This window comes from Oryza sativa, chromosome 10 (assembly GCF_034140825.1).
Source record: "Oryza sativa Japonica Group chromosome 10, ASM3414082v1".
Taxonomy (NCBI): Eukaryota; Viridiplantae; Streptophyta; class Magnoliopsida; order Poales; family Poaceae; genus Oryza; species Oryza sativa.
Window position 1 is genome coordinate 4,194,602 of NC_089044.1, and position 20,813 is coordinate 4,215,414.

At 42.2% G+C, this 20,813-nt stretch overlaps 2 long non-coding RNA genes across 7 annotated transcripts; both read right to left on the minus strand.

The window, feature by feature from the left end:
• Window positions 1-119: 119 nt before the first annotated feature.
• Window positions 120-4,567, minus strand: LOC112936628 (uncharacterized). Of its 6 annotated transcripts, none has more exons than XR_010736894.1 (4): window positions 4,112-4,567; window positions 3,923-4,037; window positions 1,893-1,948; window positions 120-487 (listed from the first exon to the last, which is right to left on the minus strand). It is a non-coding gene; the product is annotated as an uncharacterized lncRNA (long non-coding RNA). The 6 variants fall into 6 exon arrangements; XR_010736892.1 differs by having other exon boundaries at window positions 120-426; window positions 4,112-4,566; XR_010736893.1 differs by having other exon boundaries at window positions 120-426; window positions 3,923-4,034; window positions 4,112-4,564.
• Window positions 4,568-7,969: 3,402 nt separating this feature from the next.
• Window positions 7,970-10,766, minus strand: LOC107279236 (uncharacterized). Its single transcript, XR_010737086.1, has 5 exons — window positions 10,368-10,766; window positions 10,118-10,261; window positions 9,762-9,856; window positions 9,373-9,486; window positions 7,970-8,907 (listed from the first exon to the last, which is right to left on the minus strand). It is a non-coding gene; the product is annotated as an uncharacterized lncRNA (long non-coding RNA).
• Window positions 10,767-20,813: the final 10,047 nt, after the last annotated feature.

The following is a 20,813-nucleotide window of genomic DNA, read 5'->3' on the forward strand; positions in this document are numbered from 1 at the left end:
AATATCGGAGACATTGCTGGGCCTTTAGTCTGCCAGCTAACTTCAGTCTGAGATGTGCCCGTCAAACTACTCGAAGGCGGCGACAAGATGTGTTACACATTCAGGAGACTTGACAAAAATGGCTAAAGATCTACAACATCTCATATGTTTTTAACTCATACTCATGTGAATCTAGCTCCTAAGATATGCACTAGATTCACACTTTCATCTTAAGGATGGTTACACATAGCAAACACAATAAGATGAGAGCAATTAAAATTTACAACTAATTTAGAGATACATAGGCCGATCGGCCAAATAAATATTAGATAACAGCGGAAGCTTGACTACCCAATCACAAGCACACCGACTAGGGGTTTACCCCATTAAGTTCTCATTCTAGAAGAAGCAATCAGAACCCACATCACTCAAAGACTAAGTCTAAACCTGCAAACAAAAGGTTATATCAACAGCAAGAACCCACATCACTCAAAGACTAAGTCTAAACCTGCAAACAAAAGGTTATATCAACAGCAAGAGTCAGTACATTAAACAAGTTAATGTACTGGCAAGCACAAGTCAATCATAACATACTACATGTAAATGTAAGGCATATATTCAAAGGAAGGCAATATGTAGTTCAATTTCACCATAAAGCAAGTTTTATTTTCGCAAATCCTTTGTAAAGGAGTTGATGCTTCAATTAACAAAGATAAGTTTTTAAGTTTGTAACATTTAGTTCATCATAATTCCATCATAGTCAATCTCTTGATGTCATCCTTGACAACAAGTCATAATATATCATCACACTTACACAACTCAACACATTTTATCAATTTCAAACCAAGTCACATGTTCACATTTTTAAAACATAGTCTATACTCATGACACTTCACCAAAGCGCTCATGACCATGAGAACGGCTAATCGATTAGTTTAAAGAACTCCTGCAGAGTTTGTACGGGTTTACCCACATAATGTGATAGAAGCCCGGAGGCTACACTCTAGTTGGTTCAGTGCCGGCCAAGCACCCCACACTCTACATTATGAGTGCGGACTAGAGGTCACAATGAAGCCTTTACACTACTTAGAATCTAGCCTTGCACCAGCACGATATGTGTTCATCCTAGGCATACTTGGAAATATGTCTAGAACCGTTAAGTGGCGGGCCCACGCCTTAAACTTAAGGCCGTGGTGGCGGACACGACAGGAACCCACCACGTGGCACAATACCGTTGTATTGGACAGACTTAGTCACCTAAACTACCACATCGGGGTAAATAGGAAGTTCCTCTGAATCATCGACTAATTCCTTAGAATTATCGACTAACTAATACACACCGGCCAAACAGAATGCAAGGCTAGTCCTAAATAGATTAATTAGCTTAGGCCATCCCATACTAGCACATGTGGATGTACGAATAACTTTAAGTTGGTGACACAAGTTCGGTCCTTACGGACTTGAGCAAACACTCCCCCCTATCGGTATGCAACTAACACCATATGCACACCACTTGCCGCCCAAGTCTAAAATCACATTTTACACATTTTAGTCCACAAATACCCATCACATTCATTTTATTCCAGAAAAGGTTCATGTGTCAAAATCATATTTTAATCATAGGTGGAATGAGCATTTGCATATTTCTAAGCATGGTTAAGCAAGTAGTTGCATATAGAGCATATATAAACCCATTTGAGCACAAAAGAGTGTACTCTAACCATTTCTAGGGGTTCAAGCAGCAAGGATCACAATTATTCAAGGTAAGGAATGCAACAAATAGGTAATAACTACCTTATCCCAATTTTAAATACCGATATAGTCTAAGTTCATATGCATCTTTGCAAACAAATATTTTCATTTATCAAATCATGGGATTCAATGTGTTCAAAGGATGTGAGGAGAAAACTTGCCTTAATACTAAGAAATGTTAGCGCCTAATCCACTCCTTCACCGATTATGCAATGACCTAAATAAAGGACACGCTATGCAATTAAACACCGAAATAGGTAAAAATCCAAAATGCTCTAAAATGCATGATTTGTACACAGTGTGTTGGTACTGGTTTAAAATGAATTTAGGTGAAAGAATTTCTATTTTATCACTTTTTATTTGGGAGTTATGAATTTTAGAAATTATGTCGGTATATAATAGTATAGGTTTAGGCAATGCTACCAAGTATTTTTGCAAAGTGGTATTTATTAGATTAGACTTCTCAGGGGTGTAGAGATGTGTTTTATAATACTAACACATTTGGTTTCACAATTTTTAGAGTTATTATGAATTCTTTATGCATTTTACAGGTTATAACATGTTATAGGTGTATAGTGTCCTACATGCACATGCCTTTGGTATTTGAGGTTCAGAATTTATTCTACTTTTGTTGCGATGAATGAAGCAAATAATTTTGTTAATTAATCTATCCTTAGTTCACAAGTTTAGGGCCTTTATTATTTTAGTTCATATTTTATAATATAGAGGGGTTCTATATGGATGACTTTATAAATATCAACCTAGGAATTATCATTTGAGCTAAGTTCCTCTAAGTTTTGGTGAATGGGGATGGAACTATGGCCTCACTGGTCTATCAAGTTTTATTTAGGTTTATTTAGAGCTAAGTGCATATATACTTATACATATCTATGTATTACCTTAACAACACTATGTGTTTAAATTCTTATTTCACTAAGTTAAGATTTTGAGCTATGTTCTCTACAAAAGGTGTCAAGTTTTATTTTACTATATTGAAGCTCACTATTTTCTGGTTCTATAGAAACTTTCTTCATTCCAATTGGACTAAAAATGAATTTTCTACAAATTTTACAAATTAAAGGCTGCTCTATGTTGGTTATTCCTTACATAAATATTTAGAGGCTTTTATTATAAAAAAATATATATTTTTATTTTACCAATTGGAAATACATGTTTTGGTGATCCTACAGAACTTAAGTTTACTCAAATTAAAGCTAAGTTGAATTTTGTATGAATTTATAAAGTTTAGCTTATCTAAAACTAGTCATTTTAAAGATAATAGTTTTAGAGGCATTTGATACAAAGCAAGTGATTACTTTTATTTCAGCTAACCAGAGAGTGCATGATGATGAATTTGTAGAATTTGAGTTTGTCCCAAAACAAGTTAAATTAAATTTTCTATGCATTTTATAAGTTTGTGTATGTGTTACGTATGCTTTACCTTAGACAAATTTTTGAGACAAAGTTTGAACAGTGAGTGTCAAGTTTTATATTTCTAAATTAAATTTCATAACTTTGTGAATCTATAGCGACTGGAATCATCTCAAAATGAGTTATATTTGATTTTATATGAATTTTCAACTTTGAGTGTTTTTCTGTTGAAAATATAATGTTTTAAGTGTTTTTCTTTTATATTCTCAGATTTTAGAAGGGATGGGTCCACCTGTTAGTGAGAGATCAATATGCAAAAAGGCCTCTAGGGTTCCAGAGATTAGATCGTGAGGTCCCTAGAACGTGTTTTAACCAAATTTATTAGGAATCCTCGAGTTTTACAGTTTTTACTAATAGATTCTTGGTCCCACATGTCAATCTAACATATTTTACATTTTAAACCTTACATGTTTTAAAATATCTAAACGAGATCCCTAGCGCCTAATGACGTGGGGCCCATTCGTCAGCGAGTCAGCGCCTGGGAGAGACAGGGCAGACAGAGCAGCGGCGGCTTGGCGAGCTCCTCGCCTGCGCCGGCGATGAACGGCGGCCGATCTCGTGATGTGACCAAAAGAGAAGATTTTCCTAAGCTTCTTGCGCATCTATCCGTGGTTGTCTCAAGGTTAGAGGTGGTCGGAATCAATGGTGACGGCGGTGCGAGCGGCGGTGGTTCTCGGGGTGGTGGTGCATGTGTGCATGGAGGTCGTTTAGAAGCGAATGCAAAGCATGCATGAGGTCTTCAAGACTACAGGGTGCTCACCGTGGGTCAAGCTAGGGTTGTCGAGGTCTTGGCAGCAGCGTCGACTTGCGGAACGGCTCGGCGACGGCGCTCCTCCTCAGGTGAACGGCGACGGCTCGAACGGTACGACGAGCTGCTAAAAGTAGGCATGCACGAGGGCTGTGAGGTCATAGAGATGGTGTCTGCGCGAGGAATCGAACAATGGCTCACCGGAGCGGCAGGAATCGAAGATCGACGTTGGCGGCCGGAGTTGGGGAAGAAATCGGTGATCTCAGTGTACAGGCTCCTGGGGTCGAGCCGATGACGATGGCGCAGCGGCTTGCTCCGGGATGGACTAGGGTGGTCGGGCGACGATGATGCCGAAGCGGCGGCGTTCCGAAGCTCCCGTGGGCACGGTCGCGTTCCGGCGTCACCACTGCATGTCAAGAGGAGAGATTAGGTGGAATGGATATGGCATTGATAGGAGGTTTCAGATCGGGAAAGGAGTCGAGACGACCGCGGCACGATGGCGATGGCGACGGTCGTCGTCTCCACGGCCGCCGGCGAGAATGAGGATGACAGAGAGGCAGAGGGCCTTTCTCCCTCGGCTTCTTCGGCTCTAGAGTGTTGAATGGTGAAGGGCGACTGAGTTGGCGGAGTTGAAGGTGAAACTCGGCGTCGGCACGTCAGCTCCACGCGTCGAGCACTCCCTCCGCCAACGATCTCTCTCTCTCTCTCGTCTGTTCAATCGGCTGGAGCGGTGGAGAAGTGGTTTGACAGAGCTAGAGCTAGCTCTAGTGGCTGTCAGGTGGGGCAAGGACGAAGTATACTAGTAGGTGGAAGGGAGAGGTGTGGGTAAATACATGGGTAAACTTGATTTTGGATGAATTTTCGGAATTATTTTCTCCTCTAACTTTGTAGCTTCATAGCTTAATGTGTGGATCAGATTAAGTAGTGTTGATTTTACTGGAAGTAGATGTTTATACTTAGTTGCCATTTTTTTTGGTTGCACTTAAAAATTATGGATAGATTGATCACAGAAATTAAACAAAGATCGGTTATCTAAGAGCTAGATTGAATTTTGAGGAGGCTTAAACAGAGGAATAAAATTCTAGAAAAATTATATTGAGATATGATAAATAATATAGTATTTATATAAATTATTTACCTCATATACTTTTATGCATTTTAATTCACTTTTGGGTGAAGTATGGTTTTAGCCAATAAAGGATTTTAATTAGTCTACTATGTGACTGTTTTGATTAATTTATTTGAGGTATCAACTTGAGTGTTAATATCTGACCAAAATTACAGTGAATAGTTTGTGCTAATCATTGTCTACATAAATTTTCCCATGATTTTATCTTGTACAAAATATTTTAGAGAATTAGGATGACCTTTTCTTTGTATATGAGTTCCCTCTTCATAATTGCATCTAATATTATTATAGGAATTACTTTAAACTTCTTTCGAACTGAGAAGATGATATTTGAGTAAATATTATGTCCACATATTATCACCCAAGATTAACTATAAGTTTATTTAGTAATTTAACCCTTTTAAGTTATGCTCATGGGACCTATTGTAAAATGCGAGACCAAAATCCAAATGCACAAGGGACTCGAGTCAAGGCATGCATTATGCACATGTATGCTCATTTGCTTGGTGGAATTTATGGTCTAATGTTAGGAATGAAAAGGTTTTATTTTGTTGTCAAATTTTATTTATGCAATGGTTTAGATTGGTCTCACCTAAGTTAAAACGGAAATTTTTGGCTCTCAAAATTGTAAAAGTTTGCCTATATCTATTTTGTCTAGAAATTTTTAAGTCCTAAAATTTCGGGTATGTTACAAGGGGGGAGCTCATCGGCGGTTATGAATGAGGCTAAAGTATGAGACAGAGAGAGATAGAGAGAGAGAGAGGGGGGGAATGAGAACGGATTTGAGGATGGTAGACGAGGTGAGACGGTAACATGTGGTTGTGGTGATTGCTATGGCCACCTTATCTTTTCCAGCACACAGGTGACACCGCCATCTTCAATGTTGGCCAAGAGGCAGCGTCCGCATCATCGTCATCACCATCGCAATCCTCATTGATCTTCATAGGTGAGTTCGGGGGGGGGGGGGGGGGGGGAGGGCGGGCGGGGGTGGTGGTGGGGGGGGAGGGGGGCGCAATGGCGTGAGGTCGAAGTCATCGTGGTGCGACAGATGCACGCATGCTCACTGCTGCCACGGTTTCGTCGTTGACCTCTAGCTTCACTAGGCCCCCATGCTATCCTAGAGTGCTACCGCCTCGTCAAGGTTTGCCTCCACCTAGATTTGACTCCGCAATTTGCTTCTCTCTTATGGCAGCGCCAACTCACAGAGGCTGGAGCCGCAAGGGAAGCTCGTGGAGGACGCTTGATGGTAAGCGGTTGAACTTGTACGTGTAGGACCTGGGGGCATGGTTGTGCAACTGGCGGTGAGGTGGGCTCATGGCCAATGGAGGGGAAGGCCACACAAGAGGAGGCGAGAGAAGAGAGAGTATAGAGGAAAAGAGAGTGTAGAGTTTCTGGTATGACAGTAAATTGAACTTTTGTGGTAGTTGAGGGGGAAAAATATTCAAACTTAACCCTTTTAACAATGAGTAGATTTGCATTGGTCGTTACTGCCAGATTTTGTTTTAAAGTAGAAGAGATAAAGACGTACTTATCCTTGGATGGTCTGCGACTTAATTAGGACTCTCCAAACAAGCACCAAAGGGGATATTATTCAAATGTTGCATCTGCACACATTTATCGCCTTACCCTAGTGGCCTAATCCACTTCTGCTACCACAACTATCCATTCATCTAAAAACCAAATTAGAAAAAATAAATACATTCTGACAGAAAAGGAATATATCCAACTAATGAATGACAGTTGGAAGATAAATAAAACGATAATTGAGTAGAAAATTCTTTTAGAAAACAATTGAGTAGATAGAATATTAATAACTACCCAATTTGGTTCAGCCTTCTAACTCTATATAAACACGCCCACAAAGGCATATGTTTCAACCCCCACACCAAAACATAATAAGGTTTGCTTTGGCCTTTGCATCATTATATATATCTCCTCCCATGGCGCATCTCAAGAAGGATGCTAGGGTTCTCTTACTTACAGCCATTGCAGTCATGGCGATGATCTTCTCACCTTGTAACGCAGAAGGTACAATAATCTATTCTCTTCAGATTTCTATCTTGCACTAATTTCTAATAATACACAAAACTGTAAATACTACAAACATCTTATATTCAAACACAATGATACTCAATTTAAAAATAATGGAGTCTTTTTATGCACCATTAATTTATTTCTTATATCTATGTATAAAACGTACTCCAACACTTATTTATCCTATTTACAGGCATAAAATTTTGTTTCAGCCTATGCATGCATTTATACGCAAATATATAACATACTGATTTAGTGGCATTACTACACGTAACTACTCGGTGTACTGAGCACCTCTAGGTGTTTTAGGTCACATTAATCGTAATAATATATTACATAAAAATTTAGAGGATCCCTGTAAGTTTTGTTGTGGATTCGTCACTGCTGATGCTATTGATATTACAGTTGCAGACAAGTGCTACACCGTATATAGATGCACTCTTCCAGCATGCAACGACTACTGCATCAAGCTGGGTGTACATAACCCACAAGTGACATGCAAGCTCAGCTTCCCACCCTCCGACTACTATGACACGTGCTGCTGCGGCACGTGGGACGACAAAAGCGTGGGCGCACGCCGTCTGCTGTCCCGTTGACATTATAAACTAGCCGTGCCCCCCCGCGCGATGCGCGGGCATCATCCAAGATCTTTAATCATAAAAGAAAAAAAAAGCATGATTGAAAACAACATAGCTTGCAACAGTGCTATACAACAACAACTCGATCAGAAAAAGAATATCACGATAGAATATCACGATGTTCTAAATTTTGATTGATGTAATCGTACCATAATTTTTTTATAATCAATGTTACACTAACAATGGGTATCTCGGTGCATAGTACAATTACAACAACGTGAGTAAAATAAACAACATTTGTATTTCAATACCTAGCTGTACCCAGGAAGACCAATGGGGCGATGATTAATTGGAAGGATAGTCAATCAAAACTGTGTCAGCACATCACAGGTAGTAATTGCAACTTATATTGTACATATTTTACAATCTATACTAAGACGGCCATGAAAAAAAAACAAATAGAAATCAAGGTTTACTTCTCCATGATCCAGAACCTATGAATTTGTAGCCAGTTCTGCAGATATGAGAGTTCAATATTCTTGCCAGCTTGTCAATAATTAGCATCAATCTACTTTAGCCACCAATAAAAGAAAAAGGGAAGTAGATCCACCTTTTAACCTTGATGAAGAGCATCAATATGTTCTTAGTACATGATATATAAAATAATGAACACCATGCATATCCCACGTAACTGTTAAAAATATATTTTCAACGGAATGAAACAGTTTCTAATTTTGTAAATCATGTTGAGTAATATGTAGCATCAGTATATATATAATAGCTTGAAATTACCTGGCTGGTGGTCGTAGAAGAATCAATGAAAACGTGTATCAAACCATAAATCCATGATTTACAAAATATGGAACAAACCATTAAAATGCTATCACAATATTTGGTTATCCTGTTAGTTAAGGTCCAATGCTTGCCTCTTATTGTGCTCTTTGCAATCCCAGAGAACGAAAATGGCTAGTGAGAAACTGCCAAATATATATATATACATAGACACATACAAAAATATATGCTATAGTTTAACTGAATAACAGTTTATGCATACTACTTGGTGCAATAAAAAATAGAGTAGGGAATGATGTTTACCAGTACAATTAAATGATGATCATGTATACGGAGATAAAGATTAGACAACAAATAAGAATTCCCAAGGAACTACTAAAATAACTGAAATAATACCAGGAAATAACAGGTAGAGGAACACCAAAGAGCAATTGCCATGCAGCTGGAACCTACAAGCCTTGAACCTGAAGTATGAATAAAAGGAGAAGAATTAGCAAATGAAGCCTCCCATGTGAAGCAAGAGCATTTTTGTGAGAAAAATAAATGAAATGAAATATGCAGTGTGTTGTTGTGTACGCTAGAAATGTTGATATAGCATGATGGGCATATGAATCTAGGTATTTAAGAAAAAGGAAAATCACACTGCACATATTTGCTCTAGTAATAAACTGAGCTGCTCATAGAGGCACGGGGCCATATGTACCAAAACAAAGTTGCTTATGTGAGGCAAGGACGTAGAATATGCATGTAATTAAGCGTATGGCAAGATTATATGAAAAATAGTTTGTAGGCGATACAATACAGCAGGAAGAAAGTGAATTTGACAAACCTTAGTGGAGATAGGACTGAACATGTAAACACAAACAGAATGGGACCTGTGGAAAACATATATGAATATATTGTCTGCAGCTTATAGCTAGCACACTAACCTGAAGCTGGAGAGTCCGGCAAAGGCTCCTTTCGTTTATGCTGTGATGTAGTTGTCGATGGCCCAGAAGAGCATGACATCGTGTGAAAGCTCAATGAAGAGTGACAAGGCCTTGCTGAAACAATAATAATCCAATGCAATATAGCTTTAGTACACATATACACAGGATACAATATATCTAAAGGAAAGTATATACATATGCAATATTTGGCTAGAAGCACTAACAGATTGATAAATTAAGCGGCAGTAAATATACTCTCATAGCCGACGAAATAGAGCATAAGACAATAAGACAATGATAAAATTGATTGAATATTTACGAATAGGCTGGCCATGGTAGGGAGCTATTTTAGCAGCAAAACATGAAAGAAGCAAGTATGGTGCCAATACCTTGATGTCCCCCCAATGTACAGCAGCTGTAACCTCTGCCATTGCTGGCTTTTAAGACCTCTGGTCTAGCATGCAGTAACCCATAATGCAAATAGCTGTAAAGAAATGTATATATAAGTGGTCCAATGGCTAAAAATTTTAAATAGGTAATGTGATTCATTTTCTACAGCTAACAACCAAAAAAAAAGTAATAGAGTATAAACTGATCGTTCTATGTGAGATTAAGAGTTTGCTGTAGAACACTTCATAGACATTCGCGTGATATAGAGTATGCCTTGGGAATGGAGAGCACAAATTATAGGCCGACCATGAACAAAGGAACATGTATTAGATCTCAGATATGAACTGAGTGCTACCTGCAAGCAAAGCTCCTGAATGAGACTCACAAAGCAACGCCAGGTTCAAGTTGTTTGGGGACACACATTATGCAACATTTTCAATAACTCCGGGGGTGAATTGATGTCGCTTTTCGATATTTCTGCACTGAAATCAGGCAAGACCTGCAACAATGCTTTGCCTTCATTGCTTGCAACCAAAGAAGTGGCAATAGTCGAAATGATTTTTGAATCAAGAGCTATATTCTTTGTTATCATTTCACGAATTAACTTGAGAACTTGGGTAAGGGGACAGAGAGGCAGATCGGGATAGTGGTGGTGGCGCCGTGCTTCGTAGCCGCCACAGTCACCGAGCTCCGGCAGCGACGGGCCAAAGGAATGAATCCGCAAAAGGCGGTGCCGGCGGCGACGGTCGGGCGTCGCGGAGGGAGACGGCGTGGCGGCGACTGCCGGGCGCCGCGTGAGGAAGACGGCGCGGCGGCGACGGCCGGGACCCGCGGGACGAAGACGGCGCCGTCCGGGCGCCGCGGGACGAAGACGGCGCCGGCCGGGCGTCGCGGGAGGAAGGCGGCGCTGCGGCGTGGCGGGAGGAAGACAGCGCGGCGGCGGCGGCGAGAAGAGGAGGATTTGGGGATTTTTGGCAGGGAGGCAGCGAGGATGTCTAGGCGGTGGCTGGTGTGGTGATTGCGTGGACTAAATATAGCGAGGACGGAGGGGATGGAGGGATGGAGCGATGACCGTGTGGACGGCTGGATGGAATCACCAGCTGGACATCTGACGGCACATGCATGGCGAGGGACTGTAGTACTGTAGCAGCATTTCTCTGGCCTGAGATGAATCGCAACACTGTTGGTAGTGGGTCACGAATGATATGATTGGTTGCAATGATATATGTTGATTTGATATCGATCAAGAGGTGATTATAATTTGTGATAATTCAACCATTGTGATTAATAAATTGTGATGGAAGCGCTTGTGCTTTTCGTATGAAATAAAACAAGTCGCATTGCATTTTTCTTTTAATTCCACTAAAAGTTTTCGATTTTTGGTGTTCCTACCATTCACCCTCCTTCTTGTAGGCTTAGTTATTATTGTTCGATCCTGCGTATCTGTTTATCCATAATTAAGTTTTACTTCGTTTGGAACCTTCGATAAATAAGGTTTTTGTCATCTACTAAACTTATGACTCTAGTAGTGTATACTTGGGGTGGTGTCAGAGTTTGGTTTCGTTGGCCCTCACATATGCATGTTGAGACTATGTTCTTTTTACATGTTTAGGGCCTCCTTAGGGTAATAAACTAACATTCTATTTTTTGTGTTTATATGTATATGGATGTGTACAAAGCACAAGACATGTGAAGCAAAAGCTCTAGTAAATATCTAACCAACTATCTTGTCGGGATCCACTTATTGGAAACTTGTAGCGAGTTGTCCTGTGGTTGACGACTCGACTTCTCTGCTCTAGTTGTCTGGTTTTGTATTGACATCTGAATAGGCTCAACCTTCTATCGTGGTAGCGGTATAGAAATTGGGGAAAATGTTATGATAGAATAAGAGCAATCATGGTAGGGCTTATGTTGGACTAGGTCTCATATCCTTATCAAGGACTTATTACTTATTTGTTGTAGACGTACTCTATTCTTGTTTGAGTATTGTCTCTGCACATAACAGGTATGTGGTATTCCTACCGAGGTATGTCCATGTCTGTGGGGTTATACATTGGTAGTAGTTCCTGAACTGTATTCAAATAAGAACCACTTGTTTTCACTTTCACTATCTCAAGACCACCATGAGGGTTGTAGGAGGCTCACCGAGCTTTCTATTTGGGCTAGCGAAGTCAGGGCAGCTCCAGCAGCAACAATGGTGCGATGGTCAGAACAACATACCCATGAGATGGGAGGCTACACTATGGCTTTCTATAGGTGCAAGGAAGTCCACATAAGATCAATACAACAGATGGAGGAGTAAATTCCCTGTATGCACCTCAAAACTGACTCAATCCCTTCCATGCCCTCCAATTTTGACCAATCCCCTGTGTGCCCTCGAGATTTTGTTGTGTTCCCTCCCATGTCCCTACCGTTAGGCATCTGTTAGTTCTGTTAGTGCATACATCCATTACATTGTGAGAAAATCCCCTGTGTACCCCTAAAAGTTCACCTAATTCCTTCTGTACCCCTGAATTTTTCTCAATCCCTTACATACTCCTGAATTTTAGTTTGGATCCCTTCCATGCCCTTTCCGCTAGTTGACCGTTAGTTGACCGTTAAATTCTTATGAAAAAGTCCATTTTGCCCTTTGGTATAAAGAAGCATATAAATTAATAGAGTATATTGTTGAAGTATAGAAATTTGTTATATGAGACTATTATGTTTATGAGATAGTTATGCACCATATTATTTGCGATAAATGTACTTTTAGATATGACATAAAAAAATTAATACTTATTTATTAGTTATTAAAAGATTTTTTTTAGCATATGTGTTATGATAGTAATAAACAAATCTGTTGTATTACTATGAAAACACATATGCTACATAAAAGAACTTTTAATAACTAATAAATAAGTATTAACTTTTTATATCATATGTAAAAGTAAATTTGTCACAAATAATATGGTGCATCACATACTCATAAATATAATAGTCTCATCCAACAAATTTTTACATTCCAATAATATGCTTCATTAATTTATTATGTTTCTTCATAGCAAAGGGCAAAATGGACCTTTTCAAAAGAATTTAACGGTCAACTAGCGGAAAGGGCATGGAAGGAATCCAAACTAAAATTCAGGGGTATGTAAGGGATTGAGCAAAATTCAGGGATATATAAGGGATTAGGTGAACTTTCATGGGTACATAGGGGATTTTCTCTTACATTGTCAGTAATTTCAAAAAAGACCAAAATGCCCAGCAAAACCCTAGGTAACAACCAGCAAGGCAGCAACAGTGAGAAATCCCCAAATAATATCCAATCTCTTGTCTCCCGTCGACGCAGGCAGCGCTGTGCGCCGCCGCCGTCCTTTCGCGGCCGTCGCTGCCGTTCTGTCACGCCCTGAAGTTCCCCTTTCCAGCTTTAAAATTTGTAAAATAAATCGTCTGAAGAAATTGTTCAATTTAACCTAGAGCTAATTCCTCAAATTAATAAATGCAAATAATAATCGAAATCGACATATGGAATTTTTCTTGGGTTCTACATGTCAAAATATGCTAACAGGAATTTTAGTGGAATTTTCAGAGCCTTGGAAATAATTTTAACCAATTAAAATAAGCAAAGTGCAATATTAAATCCCTGGGAAAATCCTTTTTCCTTTTTATCTTTTCTTTTCCCTCCTTTTTCCTTTTCTTGGGCCGCCGGCCCATTTCTTCCCGCGCCGGCCCGCTCCTCCCTCCCACTCCCAAAGTTCACCCGGCCTCCCTCTCCCTCTCGGGTGCTGACAGGTGGGGCCCACCTATCAGCCCTTTCCCTAACCTCTGGCTGCCCACGCCCGCACCAACCGCCGCCGAAACCACCGCCCACGCCGCCACGTATCCCGCTGCTCCCGCGCCCACTCCACGCCCCGCGCCCACGTCGCCGCGACGCCGCCCACGCCCTCGCCTTCCCGCCCGCGCCGCGAGCCCACCAGGGGTGGATTCAAATTTTGAATCCCCTCCCACTCTCTCTCTCTCCACCTCCCACGTTGCCGGCGAAATCGGGAGCACCCCGGCCACGTCCGTCTCTCCCGAGCCCCAATAAAGCTTCCCCGCACTCCCCTCCACCTTTTTCCTCTTTCCACCACTCCCTCTCGTGCCCTCTATCGCTCCCGCGCCGCTACACCCGTTGCCGCCGCCTTTTCCACTCCTCCGGCCGCCGCTCGCCGCCGCTAGCGCCGCCGCCGAGCCGCATCGTCGTCGTCTTCGGGTTCGCATCGCCGAGGGCTACATCGTCCACCCCTCCTCCGTCGAATTCCGCCATCGGAGCCCGCCGTTCGTCGCGTGCCGGTGAGCCCTTCCATAGCCGCCGTCGTCGGCCATGGATCTCACTCGCGTGGACACCCTCTCTCCCTCTAACCTCTCTCATTTTCTCTCTTAGGGTGTCCTGGAGCTCGGCCGCCGTTCGCCGTCGCCCTCCGGTCGCTCACCGTCGCCGTTCGTCGTCGTCTCCTCCCGCGCCGGCCGAACCCCGGTGAGAACTCCCTCCCCTTCTCTTCCTCTCGCGCGCGCCGCTGCTCCCCGCATGCGCGTCGCCACGATGCGCCGTCGCCCGCGTCACCGGCCGCCGCCATCTTCTCGCCGGTCGCCGCCGCCGCTCGCCTAACCGGTCGGCCGGCTTGCAGCCGAGCTGAGCCCGGCCAGTGCCACCTCTTCCCCATGAGCCGCCGCCCGGTGGGCCCCGCCTGCCAGTACCCCCTCCCTCTCTCTCTCTCCTTGAGTCACTGACCCGCGGGTCCCGCGTGTCGGCGCCGCACCCCCCTTGCTGACGTCAGCCCTAGGGCAATATTGCGCAATAAATACATTAAGGCTTTTCTTTAATAGTAAAAACACAGAGAATCTTCTAAAAATCATAACTAATTCATCCGAGCTCCGATTAAGTCCATTCAAGTCTCAGTAAATTCATAAAAATGCATAGAATCCATTAAAATTGGTTTTGTTTCCTGTTTCAGTAGTCTTATAGCCTGTTTTGCTTGTGTGCTTTGTTTGTCGCGTAGATTTCGGCCGTTTCGTCGATCCACGGTTTCTCGAAGACGTTGCTGTGGTCTCATCAGTGCGAGAGCAAGGCAAGTCATGCATTATAATTGATCATATTGTACCCAATTTACAAATGTCCCGCTTTTCTATTAAATATTGCATCGTTTTACAATATCACGTGGGATGGGTCCTACTACTCAGCCATATATTGTTTACCTTATGCCATTGCTAACTCGGGTATTAAAATGACTAGATGTTGGTTTAGGAAATGCTTAGCCATGCTTAGTTCTATTAGTACACAAAAAGGGAATCACATTAAAGCATAGACTTTGATTATTGGCAATAGCTCTGGATTAGTGCCACCGTAATGGTGTTGGCTAATTAAAATACACTACATGGTGGGCTGTGGGTGCATGGTTTTGCTAGTTGTGCCCATGGCGATTAAGGATCGGTTCGCGGGAAACCCTGGAAGAATTTATCGTGCTTACCACAAGCCAGCGTGGGCAACGGCTGGGCTTGTAGTGTAGCTTTTCTCTAGCCGACATACCCAGGCGAGGGTGGGCGTGATGGAGTTGGGTCGGCCGGGGTGTCCGGTTGATCGGCTTCCGGATTCACCGCGGCACGAAAGGGGGGCTGCCCGTTGCCTGCTGGGGACGGGGGCGAACCCTAAGGTGTGGTGCGATCGGTTAGAGGGGGTTATGCGAAGGGTCCTGTCACGGCCTCTTTCCGGTATGTCGTGGTGGCATGTCGGCGCACGGAAACGTGTCGTGAGGCTGTGTCTTGTGGGTACAGTTGTACACCTCTGATCAGAGTAAAACTATTCGAATAGCCGTGCCCGCGGTTATGGGCGGTCGACCAGATTCACCGTGATTAGTCTCACCCCTAGTTAGCTTTTGGAACTGGTTAGTTCAGGTGGTGGTTTGGGCCTGTCTCAACGTGGTGTAGCGTTGAGCAGTGATTGGTTAATATTGATTAGTTACTGCAACTGTTTTACTGTTTTCAACAACTGCTTTTAAATGCTAGCTTTATGCAAAAAAACCTTTAGCCTCCCTTGGATATACCCTGCATCATACCTCCTCTTCCGGTATGACTTGCTGAGTACAGTGGGTAGTACTCAGTCTTGCTCTCTTTTCCCCCACACCAGAGTTGAAGTCCTTCTCAGTTGAAGATGTCTCGAAGAGGTTGGTTTCGTCACTGCCGTCAAGGATGCCTGTGGAATGGAGTCGCCCGCTGCAGGAGTCAAGTCTTCAGGCTTAGCTCGCTTTTATCTTTTTCCGCTGCATTTGTAATCTTTTATATTTTTGTAAGACGTGGATCTGTATGTCAACAATTGTCGTTTATGTACCCTGGCTGGTCCTGGACAGGGGTTTAATACACATTCAGCTTAGTAATTCTGGTTCGTGAATTTCTGGGCGTGACACGTTCCTCCCGTGGCCACCGGCCTTGAGCTCCCGTCCCCGCCGTCGTTTTGACGTCGGTGGTCCTGTCGCCCTCGAGCTCTCGTCAGTGGCGGTTTCGGCTCCCTTCGGCTCTGGCGACGGTGGCTTCGGCCCTAGCGACGGCAGCGAATTGACGTTATAGGTGCTATCCTGGTTGCTCAAAATCTCGGCAGTAGTGGCCCAGGCAGCAGCCGCCTTGTTGAGAAGTCTCAGTGGTGGCTGCTGCTGGTTCCCGAGCTCCATCCCCTACTGCTCCCATCCGACTAGGTTGATTTCTTTCATATGTAGATGTGTATGATTTCTTCCCTTCTTATTGACTGTTGATATTGAGAAGGGAATGCAAGATGTGCATGTATAGAGCAACTATGTATGTAGCTAGTTGATTTAGTTTCCTTTTGGTACTATTAAATTAGCTCATGTACTAGATAAGTGGTATAATAATATTACTGCTATATTTTGTTGTTCTGAGGTCCTGTAAGTGCTGAAATGATGCCTAAGATTGCTTGCTATGGCCATGAATTGTTATGCAGTTAGGTACTCTGCCATATTTTGCTACTGTAATGCCCAGGATTGCTTGCAATGGTGATGTACTATGCCAGCGATGCTCATAACATACACAGTACTTGCCTTGTTCTTTTAGTTTGTCACTTGCATTCGTTTTATGGCCATGATGCTTATGATCCACATAGTGGTGAGTGCATGGATGGTCCACGAAGTGCCTTGTCAAAATTTCTATAAATTGCTGACCATTCTATAAATTTTCTGTGCACTTATTACTCAGTCTCATAGAATATGATGCACTCATGGATATTTCAATCTTTCTCAACCTCTCAAATACAATCAGTCACTGAGAACTCAAATTGCACTCTTAAGGGCATAATGGACATTTCTAGGTAAATTAACCACTCAATGCTATGAGAACTAACGGTAGGGACATGGGAGGGATCACAACGAAATCTCGAGGGCACGCAGGGGATTGATCAAAATTGAAGGATATGGAAAGGATTGAGTCAGTTTTGAGGTGCATACAGGGAATTTACTCTAGATGGAATGGCGGCAGCGGCGTTCAACCAGAGGTGGGAAGGAAGCTCACGATCTCTTCACTTTGCCAATGGATCAGGGATTTTCTCGAGTCATTTTGCAGCTGGGGTTGAGAAGTTGATGGTGCAGTAATTCGGCCTGGGTTGCCCCTTGGTGTCTGGACACTGGAGATGGGAAAGATGATGCCAATCTACCTCGTGCACGATTCTTGGTGCTCTGTCAGGAGTTCTCTCAGGCAATGACTTCCTTGGTCTGAATTGATCAAGTCTGATGGTGCTGTGGCATGGCCAGAGGAGCAATGTGCTTGCCAGAATGCGAGCATCACGTGGCGGCGGCGATCCTGATGCTGCAGAGATGGATAAGAGGGCGGCTGGTCAGTGCAGTTATGCAGAGTATTGTGCCATGTTCCCGCGAATAGAGATGGGCTGGGATGCTGCTAGGTGGACCACAAAATTGGGGAGGATGAAGGTACAAAAACTTAGGTACATATGGATTTGAGTTCATCTCAGGATTTTTTTTTCAACATTTTCTCTTCTCCGAATCGAATTGACCAAACTTATTAATGTTTTTAAGGCCTGACCATTTTAATGCAGCATTTGCAGGGAGCCTAGTTTCCTTTGACAAGGTGAAGATTCAAAATTCGAGTTAAGTTGCTCCCAAAAATTCAGACAAAAGAGTGATTCGTTTGAATTTATTCAATGGCTAAACTATTGAATTAGAACCGATCTATCTATCTATCTATACCTATGCCTATGGTAATTGTGACTTTCTACGAGGCCTCACATTAACTAGAAAAATCTAATCATTGATTAGATTAATGATAAAAACACAACCACATATTTTACAATTTTAAAGAAACTTTTGTCTTATTATGAAAATCTTGTAGATTCTCATTCATGCCATGCTAGAGGATGGCAAATGCTTGGTGTTGGAGGAAGTTCTTAGGATGGCAAATGTATTATAAAATACATTTTCACCAAATTTCAAGCTCAAACTCAACTTTATTTAAGAGTAAAAAAAAGACAAATTTAGGTGAATAGTAACATAACACTATTCACACGAAATTTGTCTTTTTTTTTCTCTTTACCGAAGTTGAGTTTAGAGCTGATATTTAGTGAGAATGTATTTCATATCTATACCTATCTATTGTAATTGTTTCATGAATTTTCAAAATTTTTAGGTACGATTTTCTTGAGTTTCCAACACTCAACTCGTTTTCACCGGATATGTCCTCAGGGAGGCGGAGAAGGGCGAAGGGAGTAGATGGCAATGGATAAATGATTGTGACAATTATACAGAGGCCTGAATGTACTTTCATTATCTAAAATAAATAGATGCCTGCAAAAATGGAAGTTATCTAATGGATAACATCTATGGACAAGAAGCTGTTAGATTTAGCCTATTGTAGTTGGTAATAATAGACAAATGGATAACTGAAAGTTAATGGAATACTGTGAATTAATTGTGTGCCAATTTTAGTTCAGTCTCTTTGTTCCATATAAGCATAGCAACAGAAGCATATTTTTTTCATTCTCAATAGAAACATGGCTTAATTCTCTGCAGCAATTCACATATTGTCGAAACAAGATTTCGGCAATATTAAAAGGGGGTGGCTATCAAGCTGGAAAAGTAGATGAGTTTGGAGACAAGGAATTTCATATAGGTTCAGGCCTTCTTATTCAAGAAGTAATACGCTACTCCTGTCCGGGGATTGATCCGCCGAGTCTGTTATTGATCGTATGATCTGGGAGAAAAATCATGTCCCAAAGGGACCCGGACCCCTCCTTATATAAAGGAAGGGGTCCGTATTACAAAATACAGTCCATATCCCTAACGGAATATGAGATTACAGATAAAATACAATCGTAACCGACTATGATCCTGGGTATTTTCTCGACATACAAGTTTAGAAACCAACCCGAGTCCTCATACAGATATTCTATCTAAATTTGGTACCCTGTACCCAGCTAGATTATAACTGCCGTGTAGATATGGGGTATCCATAATCTCCACAGTAGCCCCCGAGACCTTTGCAGTCGACGAAATAGCCTTCTCAGAACAAAAAACAATAATCCGAGTGCTTCAATTCCTCCTGCTTTAGCCTGTCGAGTACTAAAATCAAAGACTGTAAAGGGCGAAAATAAAACATGGCGCATCGAGCAAATGTACCTAATTAGGTGTAGCCCCCGACTATGTGGTTAGTTAAAAACTAAACATATAGTCAAGAACCAAATGGTTTTACAACCAAACATCATATAGCAAAGCACGCGTGGTATCCAGTAAGACACCCAGCCGACTACTTCTTAGCTTTAATATATCAAGGAAAAATATGAAAAGGCCCGAGTGATAAACACTCAAAAGGTCCACAAATAGACATATTTGGCAGGAATCCGAGTAAAAGCTCTGAAGACAATCCACCAAATATGATAAAAATCATGGTAATCAACGAGTCTAATAGCCTAGGCTATAACTCCTACAATTACCAAAATAAGCTTATAACATGATAAAGAGAATGACTACTAATAAACCAGTCATCTCAAATTAACCCAAACAGCTTTTGCAACCTAAAAAAGCTTACAAAAATAGTATAACACTTTTCTGTTGGGTACCTTTTATCTGCATCGTAGTAATTCCAAAGAATTATCTAACCGCATTAAAAAGGATTTTAGCAGCATCGGGTCACATCATTGTGAGCACAAATTGACAAAGCAAAAAGCGCCTAAGTCCCTAGGGATCACAACGGGCCACGCTGGTAATAATATTGGGCTAAAGTACCGTACAGGCCCAGGCCTGTTAGCACTCCCGATACCCTAACAAAACACTGAAGTCCAAGTGACACTTCATCTTCCCCGCTGAGACTCTCGCCATTTCCCCACTCCTTGCTACAGTTCTAAACCGCACCGACGAAGCTAGGGTTCATCAATCCGCTCCAATCCATCCTCAAAAATTCCACGAAATTTCTCCGCGCGTCCAACGCACCGATTTCCCATCACCTTCCAACCATATCTCGGACTAAATTAAACCATCTAGTTCACATTCATGGCGGAATTGAGAGAAAGCTTCGAGAGTCAGTGGGCGCCCTCCGATGTAATGGAAGAAAATCTGAAAAAAATGGTGGCGCACGGCGTTCTTCCGGCGAAGGAAATCATCGGGTGGCGACCAGCGTTCGGCGAAGCGTTCCCGACCCCCGATACACACGAGATCGTGGTATTTTCTCACTTCTTCTATGGCGGATTTTCTCTTCCAACCTCAAGATTCTTCTGAGGAATTCTGAACTTCTACGGGATTAGCTTGCATCATTTGAATCCAAACTCCATAGTTCACATTGCCAATTTTATTCATGCTTGCGAAGCTTTTCTGGGCATTAAGCCTCATTTTGCCTTGTTCCGCCGCATCTTTTTCCTCAAGCCCCAACCGAACAAGAACAAACCATGTGTCGTTGGGGGGGCTGGTTTCCAACTCAGGGGAACCTTGAGCCAAAAATATTTCTCCATGCCCTTTAAAACCTCAAACAAAGGCTGGCATGCAAACTGGTTTTATGTTCAAAATCCTGAGCCCACACTCCCCGAGTAC